General features: G+C 47.0%; 1 non-coding gene across 1 annotated transcript; it reads right to left on the bottom strand.

Moving 5' to 3' along the window:
* Positions 1 to 11,277: 11,277 nt before the first annotated feature.
* Positions 11,278 to 11,349, bottom strand: TRNAA-AGC (transfer RNA alanine (anticodon AGC)). Its single transcript has one exon. It is a non-coding gene; the product is annotated as a tRNA-Ala (tRNA).
* Between the last annotated feature and the right edge of the window lie 5,101 nt (positions 11,350 to 16,450).

The following is a 16,450-nucleotide window of genomic DNA, read 5'->3' as shown; positions in this document are numbered from 1 at the left end:
AGTCTCTGGCAAACCCTCCTGCTAAAATGCTTTGCAGGTGTTGGGACAGACTCGTCTTCATTAGTCAGAGGCGAAAACGACACGCTGAAGCAGCTATCGTTCGAAACGTTTCAAATAAATCAGAAATAACAGATATGGTTTATAATGCTAGAAATCAGAATTTGGAACTTGGAATAACTAGAAGATTGGTAGTGCAAAAGGCTTATATGAAATCTAGTTAAGATTGAGCTGGGTGTCATATTTCTAACACCTAGATTTAAAAATGCAAAATGGGAAAGGGGCATTCACATTTGCCGAGGTGTCGTAACTTCATCAACTATCAGTGCAATCCTAAGAAGAGTTACTCCAGTGTAAGCCCATTCATTTCAATGGGCTTAGACTAGGGTTGCCAGGTCCCTCTTCGCTACTGGTGGGAGGATTTTTGGGCGGAGCCTGAGGAGTGCTGAGTTTGGGGAGGGGAGGGACTTCAATGGCTATCTGTCAGCAAGGCTGATTCTATGACCTTCAGCAGATGATGAGAGGGAGGGCATCTTGGCCATCTTCTGGGCATGGAGTAGTGGTCACTGGGGGTGGGAGAGGTAGGTGTGAATTTCCTGCATTGTGCAGGGGGTTGGACTAGATGGCTCTGGTGGTCCCTTCCAACTCTATGATTCTATGATTCTAATGCCATTGAGTCCGATTGCCAAAGAGGCCATTTTCTCCAGATGAACTGATCTCTATTGACTGGAGATCAGTTGTAATAGCAGGCATCTCCAGCTAGCTAGGAAGGAGGCAGAGAAATGCAGGGTGAGGAGGAAATCCAGAAGGGTGATGCAGATATATAGGTCCTCCAGACATCCAGGTTCACTATTTAGATTCTGGGAGGTTCCTGTCTTTTTGTACTGGCAAACATATCTTGAGCCGCACTACTTAATTCCTTGGGAACAATGATCTCTTCTCTGGAAAGCTTTCCTCAGTCCTAGGTGTGTGTAGGGTTTAGGGTTGCCAGGTCCCTCTCCGTCACCAGCGGGACGTTTTTGAGGCGGAGCCTGGGGAGGGTGGGGTTTGTGGAGGGGAGGGACTTCAATGCCATAGAGTTCAATTGCCAAAGTGGCCATTTTCTCCAGGTGAACTGATCTCTATTGGCTGCAGATCAGTTTTAATAGCAGGCATCTCCAGCTAGCACCTGGAGGTTGGCAACCCTAGCTTAGACTGGAGTAATTCTATTTAGGATTGCACTGTAAGGCATCTTGCCCTTGATGCCTCTCCTGTTACTTCTTTTCTCAAGCTTTAGATTGCATGCACTTTGGGGGAAGAAACTAGCCTCTTTTTTTGTTTTGCTTTTGATGAAAGCACCAAGCACGTTGACAGTACATTGTACAAGCTAATAGTATTAAAAATCATACTTTTTTCGGGGTGCGGAAGGATTCCAGGAAAGAAACATATAAAGCATTCAAGCTGGAATTAGCAACAAGATGTTAGACGATTTGAAACTCGCACAGCTCTTAAGAACTTAGAGGTTTGATCAGTACCCAGATGTATGCGGGTCAGCTCACTTCCCCGTCTCCCCTTCCTCCTCATCCACCTTGGCTTGTCCGCAGACCCCCTTTTCCCAACGGCTCGGGTCTCGGTGCCAAATGGCTCTGCGATGTGGTAAGATGTAAAGCATTTTAATCAAATATTCTCCTTTGCCTTGCTTGCTTTCCCAGGCTAGATTCCTAGAAGACAGGAATTTATGGTATAATCCCACTCCAGCCGCAGAGAGAGCCGGCCAAGGTCAACACCGTAAGACAGGCAACTCCTGCCAAGGGGAGAGAACAGCTCGCTCTGCGACAGCGGAGGGCAGGGGAGGCGGGGGGAGAGATAGAACAAGAGGACCTGGAAATTGGACAAAACAAAAACACACCACTTGGAAAGAAAAAGACAGACAGAAAGGAAAACAGAAAAACAAGGGCCCCACCCCGTCGGCTCAACCCTGCCCTTTGTTTTCTGACCTGTGAGCTCGTTCCCAGGATATGCCCCGATGAACTCTATAACCAGGTCTGCCTAAGGTTGCCAACCTCCAGGTCGTAGCTGGAGCCCTCCTGCTATTACAACTGATCTCCAGCCGATAGAGATCAGTTCCCCTGGAGAAAATGGCCGCTTTGCCAATTGGACTCTATGGCATTGAAGTCCCTCCCCTCCCCAAGCCCCGCCCTCCTCAGGCTGCGCCCCCCCAAAACCTCCCGCCGGTGGCGAAGGGGCACCTGGCAACCCTTGGTCTTCCGCAGCTTATGCTTTAACTAGGGAGATCAAATCTTAATAGTGCTGCTAACAGGGCTTGCTCTCCATGAAGTCTAGGGATTCCCTTTAATATATATGAGCCGACACTGTATTTGTACCACCTTTACGACCCTCAGCAACGCAGAGCCCTCTCCCTGGCCAGATTCAATGGCATGCCATCTGCGATTTTGGAAGGAAGATTTCGTAAAATCCCCCTATCAGAGAGACTTTGCCCCTGCGGTAATAATTGCAGTGAATCAATCGTACATGTCTTATTCCGCTGCAGATTTTATGCAGAAATTCGCAGCAAATTTTTAGGCCCTATTTTGACAAAAAAAAGCCAAACTTTCCTGATTGTCTTAATGCTCTTTTCTTGCTGAATAACCATTCTCCCGCCATACTGGAGAAAGTACCACAATTTCTGAGACTTGCTATGAACGTTTGTCAGCAAGTTAAGCAGAGGGCTTTTATTAATTCCGCCGTCCTTTTATTTATTCAGCTTTATCCTTGTCAGAAATGCTCAACTGCAACAATTCTATGTTACTATGCAGACACCTCATGTTTCGATTTTACGCCAATAAAGGAGATTGATTTGTCAAAACTAGGGAGATATGACACACACACACCCAATCTTGGAGACACTTCTCTCGTCTCACCAAAATTATTTTAACTGAATTTTCGCCAGAGCACAACCTTCTCAAATCTGCTTCCAAATTTCACTGCAGGCAAAATTTCGGCCGTGGGGTTTGAACAGAAACACAAAGGCTGCATATGCGCTTGCTGATTTAATAGCTTGGCCTGCGGTAAAATTTGTGCATGCCTGACCAGCGGTAACTGTGTTTGTCACCAGAAGATCCGGGGGTTCTTCACTCTTGTTTCCTTTTAGAGCAGGGGTGGGGAACATCAGGCCCGGGGGCCGTTTAAGGCCCGCGAAATCATTTGGTCTGGCCCTTCGTGGGTCCTGGCAGATCCCTAGCTCAGAAGGATCTAAGACTGTCGATCCGCCCCCTCCCGCGAACAGGAATAGCCTCTATTCAAGGCGGATGTGAGTTTGTTTTGCCGAAAAAAGGAACCTTTTCCCCCCCTTGCAGAAGAGTCATTAGCTATGGAGCTAACCAGGTGGGCGAGTGCACCAACGGTTGGATGCCTGCCTGCTTGCCCATGTCGGGCGGTGTCATCTGGGGCTTGGTCGGCTAATTTTTAGGTTGATAATTTTGTATGGCCCGCTAATTATGTTATTAATATCGAAATGGCCTTTGGTGGAATAAAGGTTCCCCACCCTTGTTTTAGAGCAATGTAAACTGCCCTCCTGGAGTAAACTACTTTTGACCTCCTGGGCATGGAGAATGGGCTACAGCGGCCTTTCCCAAAAAGCCCATCCCACCTCCTTCAGTGCAAAGCAATATAGGATAGTATCTGCTTTTCTTCTCAGCATAGGACCAAATGACATAAGGAATAATGGTGTCTAATACCAGGATGAGTGGCAAAGAAGTGAAGGACTTCAGGGTTATAATTCATGCAGAGCTATCAACTTGCTTAAAACAGCTACTGTGATTTTGCATTTAGTATATTGTAGGGTTGCCAGGTCCCTCTTCGCCACCGGCGGGAGGTTTTTAGGGCAGAGCCTGAGGGCAGGGTTTGGGAAAGGACTTCAATGCCATAGAATCCAATTGGCAAAGCGGCCATTTTCTCCAGGGGAACTGATCTCTATCGGCTGGAGATCAGTTGTAATAACGGGAGATCTCCAGCTAGTACCTAGAGGTTGGCAACCCTAGTATATTGGCCAGGCAATTGGAAGGCCAAGGTTCAAATTCCTGCTCTGCCCTGAAACCTATTGGGTAACTTTTTACACTATTTCATAGTGTAAACTACCTGTGAAGGAAAAACAATATACCCTTAACAGGCAGAAATAAGGGGTCGGAATGCATGGATGAGGCAGTGATGTTGGAAGGACGAATATATCTTAAGGACCTAGGGTTGCCAACCTCCAGGTATTAGCTGGAGATCTCCTGCTATTACAACTGATCTCTAGGCGATAGAGATCAGTCCCCCTGGAGAAAATGGCCACTTTAGCACTTGGAATCTATGGCATTGAAGTCCCTCCCTTCCCCAAACCCCACCCTCCTCAGGCTCTAACTAAGCTTACCAGGTCCCCACTCTCCTCCAGCGAGAGGTTTTTGGGGTGGAGGTGAGGTGAGATCGCACGCACATGGCCACGCCAACGTGATCGTGTCACTTGCGGTTTACACCCAGAAGTGCTGCATCGCAAGGGGCCTTTACCACTCAAACAGAGATTTGTATGTTCTTATCATTGTCTTCCACCAGCGGGGGAAGACTTTTTTGTTTCATTTGGCATACCCCCCATACCCCCAATAACTGTTATTGGCCCTCCTTAGGCGTTTATATGTTTTTATCCAACTATTTTATACATTATTTTAAATGCTGTTTTAATGATCAAGTGTTTTCATATTTTCGCTGCCTTGGGGACCCCATTTGGGTGGAAAGGCAGCATAAAAATGTTGTCGATAATAACAGTAACTTCGATTTACAAGGCACTGGTGAATGTTTTGAGACAACCTCAGCCTGTATAAAAGAAACAGGAGTTTTCTGTGTAATTTCCTCCATCAGCCGCCGTTTCCCCTGCATTTTTCCCCACTGTGCCCCCAGAGATTTTTCGGAAAGCTCTCTAAACAAAAACCAGTTAGCTCTCTTAACAAAAATTCGGTTATAGCACTATAACAATTGCCATTTTTTAAAAGTCCCCCAAAAGTCCTCTGATGGCACAATGGGGAAAATGGCAGCCATGAAGGACTAACAGAAGCAAAAAGTGCTGGTATGGGCAGGGCCTTTGAAAACAAGCACCTTCCTGTCCAGGAGGCGTATTGACCCACTTGGACTGTATTCTTTCAGAAAAGATCATGGTAAACCAGGTTTGAGAAAGTGTGCAGAGAGGGTGAGGGAAAGCATGAAAGTGGACAACTAGAAGATGACATTGTGGGGATGCTTTCCAAAACAGCACTCCAGTTTGGAAGCAAAGACACCAGCCATTTATACAGGGATGTTTCCCTCGAGGTCACCCCGCAACTGCTCCAATGCTTCATTGTAATTATGCATGTCTTTTCTGACCGCCAGAGGTGGCTCCGCTCTCCCCACGCGTTTCCGCTCATTTTGCTCACGTTTTCCAGATGCTGTTTGAGCGAGAATCTGGAAAACACGGGCAAAATGCACGGAAACGCACGGGGAGAGTGAGGCAACCTCTGACAGTCGGGAAAGGCATGCATAATCACAATGAAGCCATCATGGGGGGGGGCGGGGAAATAGCCCTGCACAAATGGCCAAAGATAAATGTCCATGTGGAAGCGAGCAAGAGGTGAATGAGGAGGAGCGCATGTCCGGCACAATAAATGTAAATTGACAATAAGAGAAGACAAGGAACCGATTGCTAAAAACAATAAGAATTTCCTTAAGTACATCAGAAGCAGGAAATCAGCTAAAGTGTCAGTGGGGTCCTCAGAAGACAAACAAGGTAGAAGGATCGCTGAAGGAAGATGGGGAGATTGCAGGAAAACGGAATGGATTCTGCAGGGCAGCTTTCATTTCAGAAAATGTGGGGCTGTTACCTATCTTGGGGTGGGTGTTTCAGGAAGGGTGCAAGAAGAACTGAGTCAAGAAAATTAAAAACGAATGCATCCAGATGGCATAAAATCAAGAGTCCTTCAGGAACTCAGCTGTGAAATGGCTGATCTCCTACCAGACATATGAAACTTATCATTAAAATAGGCGTCCCTTGGGAGGGCAGGAACAAAAGAACATAAGGAGAGCCCTGCTGGACCTGGATCAGACCTGTGCTCCCTTTAGCTTCCTGTTTCATACTGTGCCCAAACAGTTGCCCTAGTAGTGAATATAACATCTTTAAAAGGGACGCAGAGGAGAGCTGAAATATTACAGGCCAATTATGTATGTATGTGCCGTTAAGTTGCGGCTGACTTGCTGACCCGATCTAACGGCTTTCAAGGCAAGTGAGAAGCAGAGGAGGTTGCCATTGTCTTCCTCTGCACAATCTTCCTCAGAGGTCTCCCTTCCAAGTACCGACCCTGCTTCGCTTCTGAGATCTGACGAGATCGAGCTACACCATGTTGCCTTCCCTCCCACAGACCAGTTGTGTATTTGTGTAAGGCAGTGGTTCCCAAATTTTTCGGGCCACCACCCCCTTGATTCCACAAACTCAGCCCCAGCGCCCCCTATCCTACCCTGTAAAAACCATTATTCAAAATAGGGGTTTGCATGACTCACTAAAGAAGATAATGACAATAAAATTTCAAAACAGTAACAATTAATTGCACATCTATTCAAAATCAAATTAATTTTTTTTTAGTTGAAATGTATTCAACAAAACTGATGAACTTGATCCAGTGGTACCAGCTCTTCAAAGTCTGGAAAAAAATTCTGATAGTTTCCACCAAATTTGCCAGCATGGTGCCATAGCTTGATCTAATGTATATTAGTGAACACAGCTGAAGGGATCCACCTCTAGGGCCCCCCTGCTGCCCTCTTGCCTCTTAGTGCCCCCTTAGGTAATCCTACCGCCCCCCAAGGGGTGGTACCACCCACTTTGGGAACCACTGGCATAAAGTGTCATCAAATTGCAGTTGACTTATGGCGACCCCCGCAAGGGGCTTTGATGAAATCAGACTATACCATGCCCCCTTCCCAAGTAAATTCATGAAAACTGTTATTAAAGATAGAGGAGCGAGCGCTACGCTGCATCCTTAAAGTCACTCTTCTGCGAGTAAGTCCACTGAATAACATTAGACTTATTTCCAAGTAGACCAGTTCAGGATTTCCCCCCATAGCGAGGAAGAGTCAGCGCAGCTTCTGTAAAGGAAAGTCCTGCCTCGCTAATCTTTTTGGAGTTCTCTGAGAGGTTTTAAAACCATGTGGATAAGGGTGAGCCAACAGACTTTATATACTTCCAAGAAGATTTTGACAAGGTTCCTCACCAAAGGCTCCTGGGTAAACTTAGCTGTCATGGGATAAGAGGATGTTCTTGTGGATTAGAAGCTGGTTAAATGACAGGAAGCAGCGAGTAGGAGTAAATGGACAGTTCTCACAACAGGGAGCAGTGGGGTTCCACTGGGATCAGGGCTGGTCCTGGTGCTATTTGATTTGCTCATAAATAATCTGGAATTGGGGATGAGTAGCAAAACGTCCAAGTTTGCAGACGACAGCAAATTTATTCGGGATGGAATCAGTGTGGATTGCGAAGAGTTCCCAAAGCATCTCTCCAAACTCAGTGAGTGGGAGAAACCATGGCAAGCGAGGTTCCATGTAAACGTAAAATGATATGCACTGGAGTGAAAAATCCTAATTTTAAACATATGCTGATGAGGTCCAAACTGGCGATGAAGGGTCAGGGAAAAGGAGCTTGGGGTCGAACTGGATAATTCAATGCAAACGTCAAGCGAATGTGTAGCTGTGGTGAAACAGGAAAAAGCAATGTTAGGGATTATTTGGAGAGGGTTTGAAAACAAAGTGGCCATTATTGGAATGCCCTTGAATAGCTCTCTGGAGCAGGTGTATTTGAAATGCTGTGTATAACTCTGGTTGCTCGTATCTCAACCACAAAAAAAGTGTGTCTGGTGTAGAAAAGGGCTGCCAAGGTGATCCAGGGGTTGGAGAATCTTCGCCACAAGGAAAGGAGCTTAGGCCTGTTTAGTTTCCAGAAAAAGATGACTAGAGGTTTCTCCCATTATGCATGGGGTGGAGGAGAACATGGATAGATGGAACTCCTTTCTCTCTCTCCCATAATATTATAACTCGCGGGAGCCCAATGAAGGTGAAGGGCAATAGATTCAGGACAGACAAAAGGAAATGCTTCTTCACTCAACAAGTAACTTAAAATTGTGGAATTCACTGTCAGGGGATGTAGTGACGGGCATGAGCATAGACGGCTTTATACGGAGATTCAACAGATTCAAGGAATCACTACTGGGGACTAAAGAGAACTCTCACATTCGAAGGCAGCAAACCTCTGAATATCAGTGCGAGGAGGCAGAAGGCTTTGGCCTCTCGTCTCCAAGGCCATTGCTTGGCCACTGTGTAAGACAGGATGCTGGACTAGATGGACCACTGGTCTAGCCCAGCAGGACGCTTATGATCTCCCATTCTTAGGATGGTGGTGCCATTTGTTTGCCCAGTTCTACATATTCCAGCAGCTTGAACATTGGTTAAAAGGTAAAAGTCCCCTGTGCGAGCACTGGGTCATTCCTGACCCATGGAGTGATGTCATATCCTGACGTTTACTAGGCAGGCTATGTTTACGGGGTGGTTTGCCAGTGTCTTCCCCAGTCATCTTCCCTATACCCCCAGCAAGCTGGATACTCATTTTACCAACCTCGGAAGGATGGAAGGCTGAGTCAATACTGAGCCGGCCACCTGAAACCGACTTCTGATGGGATCGAACTCAGGTCGTGAGCAGAGTTTGGACTGCAGTACTGCAGCTGACCACTCTGCGCCATGGGGCTCCTGAACATTGGTTAGAACCCTTATTTTATGGCTTCTATCAAGGTGCTGAGGTATTGCAGCAGGGTATTCTTTCAGGACTCCAGCTTTAAACTCCCCTTCCGAGTTCATTCCACCTGTTGGATATGTACTTACTTAAACCTCTTTTCTCTGTGATCCCAGAAACATGGGGTGGGTGACAACCCATTTGAACAACTCAAGATGTTCCATTAAAAATGTGTTTAAGGGCAATAGCATCACATCATATCAAAACCCCGCAAACTTAAACCGTCACACCTTAACCCTAACTAGCCCAAACTATTGCTGAGTTATTCTGACTCTTGGGCCTTGGTGACAATTTCATGGGAGTGAACACATGAACACATGAAGCTGCCTTATACTGAATCAGACCCTTGGCCAATCAAAGTCAGTATTGTCTATTCAGGCTCGCAGCTGCTCTCCACGGGCAGGGGTCTTTCCCATCACCTACTTGCCTAGTCCCTTTAACTGGAGATGCTGGGGATTGAACCTGGGACCTTCTACATGCCGAGCAGATGCTCTAACACTAAGCCACAGCCCCTCCCTTGTTTTCCTTGTTTTGTAAACATACCTTGCTGTTCAACATAGGTCTTTTATGCGTGGCTGTTTCACTCGCTGCCACCCCTGTGATGTCTTCAGGTCTTTGTTTGACTCATGCATGCCGTTCCCGACCGTCAGAGATGTCGCCTTGCCCTTCCCCTGCCTTTCCCCCCATGTTTTCAGAGATCTGTTTTATCTTGAATTTGAAAACGCGGGCAAAACCCAGGGAAACACAGGGGGAGAGCAAGGCGACCTCTGACAGTTGGAAAGGGCATGCGCAATCAGAACAAAGACCCAAATTTGTCAGAGGGGCGATTGCGAGGGAAACTGCCAAGCATAAAAGACCATAGATTGGGCTTCACTGGGCTTAGCTCTGGATCTTGCTTCCAACGCTTTGGAGCAAGCAAAGTAATGGCAAAGAATCGATGGTCTGAATATTCACATTTTCCAATGCCAAAGGAAGCCTTTCAAAGGAGTTCTGAAGCGTTCTGTGAAAACCTCCGAGTGGTTACCTTTACAGTGATGCTTCACTGACTTTCTCAGCAGCTGATTTGTGGCTCCTTTAAAAAACAACAACAGTGTTGTCCTCTTCCTGTGGCTAGTGATTCTAACCAATCAGGGATCACATTCCTAGACTAGTGATATCACAACCACACCCGGCCAACCGGATATGGCTACATCGTGAAAATAGCACAAGCCAATTCAGAGCGAAGGCAATATCCTGAGCCTCACTCTGAACAGGCAAACACTTCTGAAAGGGAGAGGAAAGCTTTTTTCTCCTTCGTTTGCTCAGCTGATCTAAAGAGGGCCTCTGAGTATGCGCAGAGTGACTTTTTTCTTGATACTAAATGAAGGCTCACCCTTCCCGTTTGCAATTACAGAGAAGGGTTCCCGTTGTGTCTTCTCAACAGCTGGAGCCCCCAGCCCCTCTGGTTTCAAAACCTGAACTTCACATAGAGAATTAAAGAAGAAATGCATCACGTTTCAACTCTTTCCCTGACAGCTGCTTCCAAGCAGGGAATGTTGAACGAGGCCTGCTCCACCTCCGGAGCACAGCCCTGCTGGCAGCAAAGTTGCTCCAAGACGCTCAAGGGCTCCCCGTGGCTTTTAGGAATGCCATTTCTCAAGCTCTCCTTTCAAGGGTTCTTTCTGTCTGTGCCTCTCCTTCCCACTCTCCCCAACTCCAGGGCTTAATCAGGGACTACTTTGCTCCAGAACCTCTTTCCAACTTTCCTAGGACAAAGCATGAAGAGGTAACAAAGGAACGAGGGCACCAAGCATGTGCAGAATCGGTCCCCGTACGGCTGGTGCACCCACCGCTGGGATCAAAGAGCGGGGCTTCCCAATCAGAGGGCAAGTCTTCGAGGCACACAGTGCCGGTTCCAGCTTTTGGGGACCCTTGCCCAAACACCCCTGGCGGTGGCTCACGGTCATGCTGCTGCCAACCCATTCTGAGCCCAGTCTAGATCTAGGGTGGCCGGCCTCCAGGTGGTGGCTGGAGATCTCCCGCTATTACAACTGATCTCCAGGCAACAGAGATCAGTTCCCCTGGATAAAATGGCTGCTTTGGAAGATAAAATGCTATAGGTGGATTCTATAGCATTATACCCTGTTGAAGTCCCTCCCCTCCCTAAACCCCGCCCTACTCAGGCTCCACCCTCAACATCTCCAGGCATTTATCAACCAGGAGCTGGCAGCCCCATCTGGATTACTGCCTAGAGGGAACACATGATGCTGCCTTATACTGAATCAGACCCTTGGTCCATTAAAGTCAGTATTGTCTACTCAGACTGGCAGCCGCTCTCCAGGGTCTCAGCTAGAGGTCTTAAACATTAGAAAGGCCCTGCTGGATCAGATCAAGGCCAGCAGTCTGTTCACACAGTAGCCAACCAGGTGCCTCTAGGAAGCCACTAACAAGACGAGTGCAGCAGCACCATCCTGCCTAGACCTTTTAAGTGGAGATGCCAGGGATTGAACCTGGGACCTTCTGCATGCTAAGCAGATGCTCTACCACTGAGCCACAGCCCCTCCAGCAGTCGCTTCTTCTCTACACTGCTCTTATCACTGTTTTCTCATTCAAACAGGGCAGGCTGCACAGAACAGAAGCAACAAGGGCGGGGAGCTCCAGAGTTGCAGCAGGGCCCCTGTTGGGACTTGGTCCCCGGAATGTGCCCACTGATGCCAATCCCAGATGCCAGTCCCGCATACATATTTCAGGAATTGATCATTGCCCAAATCTTTGATTCCCTAGGGTTGCAAGCTCTGAGTTGGAAAATACCTGGAGATTTGTGGGTGGAGTCTGGGGAGGTCAGGGTTTGTGGAGGGAGAGACCTCAGCAGAGTATAATGACATCATAGAGCCCACCCCTCCAAAGCAGCCCTTTTCTCCAGGGGAACTGATCTTGGTTTTCTGGAGATCAATTGTGATAGCAGGAGATCTCCAGGTGCCGCCTGGAGGTTGGCAACCCTAGTGATCCCAGATATGGCTGGCTTCTTATGTTATTATTTAACTTGATGTTCCTCCATGTGCTTTACAATGAAACATGGGAGTCCTTGTTTTCAGCACCCCCACCATCTGAGGTTAGGTGAGAAGCATGGTCTTCTCTGCTAGGGCTCTGTTTCTGTGGAATTCCCTAACAAAAAATGTTTTGGAGGGACAATTTTCTTTCTTTCATAGGTTTGGCCAAGACGGAGTTCCTCAAGGTGCAAAATTACTGGTAAGGGAGCTTTGCGTAGCCAGGCTAGTCCGATTTCACCAGATATTGTAAGCTAAACAGGGTCATCCCTGGTTAATACTTGGATGGGAGATCACCAAGGCAGTCCAGGGTCGCTATGCAGAAGCAAACTTCATAGTCATGGGATAAGAGGACAAGTCCTCTTATGGATTGAGAGTTGGCTGAAAAATAGGAAGCAGAGAGTAGGAATCAATGGTCAGTTGTCACAAAGGAGGGATGTGAGCAATGGGATCCCTCGGGGATCTGTGTTGGGAAGGTGCTTTTCAACCTGTTCATCAATGACTTGGAGTTGGGGGTAAAAAGCGAGGTGGCTAAGTTTGCAGATGACACCAAATTATTTAGGGTGGTTAAAACAAAAATTGGACAGTGAAGAGCTCCAAAAGGATCTCTTCAAACTGGAGGAATGGGCATTAAAGTGGCAAATTAGATTCAATGTGAGCAAGTGTAAATTGATGCATATTGGGGCAAAAAATTCCAAAATCACATATACACTGATGGGATCTGTGCTGGCAGCAACAGACCAAGAAAGGGATCTCGAGGTGGTAGTGGATAGCTCGATAAAGATGTCAACCCAGTGTGTGGCTGCTGTGAAAAAGGCAAATTCCTTGGTGGCCATAACTAGACGAAGAATAGAGAATAAAACTGCTGCTATCATACTGCTTTTGTACAAACCTATGGTGAGACCACACTTGGAATATTGTGTACTGTTCTGGTCGCCCCACCTAAAAAAGGACATTGCAGAGCTTGAGAAAGTGCAGAAAAGAACAACCAAAATGATCAGGGGGCTAGAGCAACTGCGCTATGAGGAGCAGTTAAAACGCTTCGGGCTGTTTAGCTTGGAAAGAAGGCGGCTAAGGAGAGACATGATAGAGGTCTATGAAATTATGCATGGTATGGACAAAGTGGACAGGGAGAAGCTTTTCTCCCTCTCTCAAAATACCAGAACGCGGGGTCATCTGCTGTAGCTGGAGGGTGAGAGATTCAAAACAGATAAAAAGAAGTATTTCTTCTCACAACGCATAGCTAAATTATGGAACTCCCTGCCCCAGGATGTGGTGATGGCTGCCAACTTGGAAGGCTTTAAGAGGGGAGTGGACATGTTCATGGAGGAGAGGGCTATCCATGGCTACTAGTCAAAATGAATACTAGTCATGATGAATACCTATTCTCTCTGGTATCAGAGGAGTATGCCTACTATATTAGGTGCTTTGGAACACAGGCAGGATGGTGCTGCTACAGTCGTCTTGTTTGTGGGCTTTCCTAGAGGCATCTGGTTGGCCATTGTGTGAACAGACTGCTGGACTTGATGGGCCTTGGTCTGATCCAGCAGGGCTTTTCTTATGTTCTTAATGGCAAACCACGTCTGTTCATCTCTTGCCTTGAAAACCCTCTGAGGTCACCATAACTTGGCTGCGGCTTGACTGCACTTTCCACCATCGAGGGAGTTGTGCAAAATGGCCAGGGTCCTTGTTTTTTGCTGCAAATATTAAGGAGTTTTATGGGCTCTGTTGCTCAGAGGGCTTTGAGGGTGCTGAATTTTAAACAAAGAGCACTTCTATGGTACAAACCTCTTTACAGGTATTTTGCAAATATCCTTTTTTCACCTACAAAAAGCCTGGCCATTTACCTGTGCATAGAGGGTAAATCTTCCCTCAGCTCAAATCTACCACCAGTGGGGGGGAAATGGCCGGAAAACAACCACTATGGTGACGCTCTAGGATTTCCCCCATGTCTCTATGGCCTTTGCAACAGAGATGGAGACAAATTCATCAGCATCACCCAGATTCACATCACATCCTCCCCAGTGCTACTCTCCCCAAGCACCACCTGCAAAATCTCCCTGTATTTGCTGAGGCAGTGCCGGCAATCCTGCTTGCAGCGCTTGTCCCAGATGATGAGAGGGAGGGCACCTTGGCCATTGTCTGGTCACTGGGGCTGTGTGAGGGGGAGGTAGTTGTGAATTTCCTGCCTTGTGCAGGGGTTGGACTAGATGACCCTGGTGGTCCCTTCCAACTCTATGATTCTATGACTCTACCCATTGGAAGACATGATGACAGAAAGGAAAAAGTTCCCAAACTGTACAGGACAATATTTCAGAAAGGATCTATACAATCTTCCTGGTTTGGTTTGGTTTTTTAACATTTAGTGATTCTACACTCCTTTCTCCTTGCTAATCAAAGATGATAGGAGGATACAGTTCATAACTGAGATGCTATAAAGTTTCACAAACTTGCTGGTTGGTTGGATTTGAATATTGGTGTTTCAATTTTGCTTCACTTGTGCGAATCAAGCCCAGAAGTCTTTATTTTCAAGCCATTTTCTGTTCTTTCATTCTGATTCCCCCCCCCCCGGTAAAATGTTCACATATTTCAGCTTTACATCAGCATTACATATTTTTTGGGGAAAACAACATCCATTGTAGGTATGAATTGTGTAAAAATGTATACCCAGATATCAAAGAAACAATTCAAACCAGCAACGAAAGCAGAAAAGGCTGTAACCCGTCGCAGTGACAAAATACAAGAACAAATTGCCACAAAAGGGCATGAGGTGTTTTAAGGCCGACTTTTAAATATCTTTTTGCATATATTGTTTTCATGTTTGTTTTATCAAATTATTAGATGTCTGTGTTGTTGTCACTCACCTTGTGACCTGAGATGCTCGGGACAAAGGCGGGCATGTAAAATATTTTCAATAAATAAAATAAAATCAGATTTAGTGGGGGTAAGAGGTTAAAATTGGCCGTGCTTTTAATTCTTTCATGCATAAAGAGCGCCTTGTCAGTCCCGCTGATAACATTATCATCACTTTTGCCCGGTGGGACACCCCAGCTTCAAGCTCAAGACAAAACTTGTGGAAAATATGGGACAGTTGGACCCCACGGCTGCCCACCCACCGCCCCTTCAGCAGGCCTCCCTCCCCCACACCGTCTCTGGGACCCTTGCCCAGGAGGGAAGGAGGGAAAGATGTGAATGGACTGTGAGATCATCCCTTTCTCCTCTTCCCGGCTCTAAGCATCGCCGTTCCTTCCATCGTAATCCCCGGGGTTCTGTTTGGGCCAGGTTTTGGTGACTCAAGCGAAAGGATTCCCATCACATCCCCCGGGGGGGAATCCTTTTTTTCAGACTGTAATGAGGAGCGGAGCATAGAAGCCAACAAAAAACTTCCTTCTCCTCAAGCCTGTGTCTGAGGCATCCAAGTATGGTCCTCCATCTGAGGGACCGATTTTCTGAGTGGGGCAGGCTCAGAACATGCCGTTCCTTTAGCACGGGGCTCCCCAACCTTATTGAGCCTGCGGGCACATTTGGATAAGAACATAAGAAGAAAAGAAAAGCCCTGCTGGATCAGACCAAGGTCCATCAAGTCCAGCAGTCTGTTCACATAGCGGCCAACCAGGTGCCTCTAGGAAGCCCCCAAACAAGACGACTGCGGCAGCACCACCCTGCCTGTGTTCCACCGCACCTAATATAATAGGCATGCTCCTCTGATCCTGGAGACAATAGGTATGCATCATGACTAGTATCCATTTTAACTAGTAGCCATGAATACCCCTTTCCTCCGTGAATATATCCAGTTCCCTCTTAAAGCCTTCCAAGTTGGCAGCCATCACCACATTTTGGGGCAGGGTGTTCCACCATTTAACTAGGCGTTGTGTGAAGAAATACTTCCTTTTATCTGTTTTGAATCTCTCCCCTTCCAGCTTCAGCAGATGATCCCGCGTTCTAGTATTATGGGAGAGGGAGAAAAACCTCTCTTTGTGGGCGCCGCAAGAAAATGGCTGCTGCAGGAGGTGAAGCCAGCCACAAAATGATTGCCACAGCTTGACTTCAGCGTAGGGTTGCCAGGTCCCTCTTCACCATTGGCGGGAGGTTAAATACATATTTTTTTTCTTTACATAATCTGCTGCTGTTGCTCCCCCCTCTCCATGCTGCCCGGGGTCGGTGTCCCCCCTTGCCCCCCCTAGACCCAGCCCTGAGTAACACTCCTAGTTAGATTGGATGAATCAAGAAGGTCCTCTGGAGGGGAGGCCTAGACATTTTCTAAACAAATAAATAAAGGCTAGTATTAACGAATAAATCTGGTCATCGTTTCGATTGCTTTCAGTAGAAAATACATTTCCACAGGTAATTCCCCCTCGGCAGTTGGGATGAAACTTTCAAGGATTCCACACCTCACTCAAGGGAGCCTCTCTGCCAAATTTTAGACAGATGCCCCAACATTTTATAACCACCTATGAACAAGCAGGGTTGCCAACCTCCCGGTGGGGACTGGAGATCTCCCACTATTACAATGGATCTCCAGGTGATAGAGATCAGTTCCCCTGGAGAAAATGGCTGCTTTCAAAGGTGGACTCTACGACATTGTAACCTGCTGAGGTCCCTCCTCTCTCAAACC

This window comes from Euleptes europaea, chromosome 19, assembly GCF_029931775.1.
Source record: "Euleptes europaea isolate rEulEur1 chromosome 19, rEulEur1.hap1, whole genome shotgun sequence".
Lineage (NCBI taxonomy): Eukaryota > Metazoa > Chordata > Lepidosauria > Squamata > Sphaerodactylidae > Euleptes > Euleptes europaea.
Note: the sequence above shows the minus strand (reverse complement) of the source record. Positions and strands in the feature narration are given on the sequence as shown.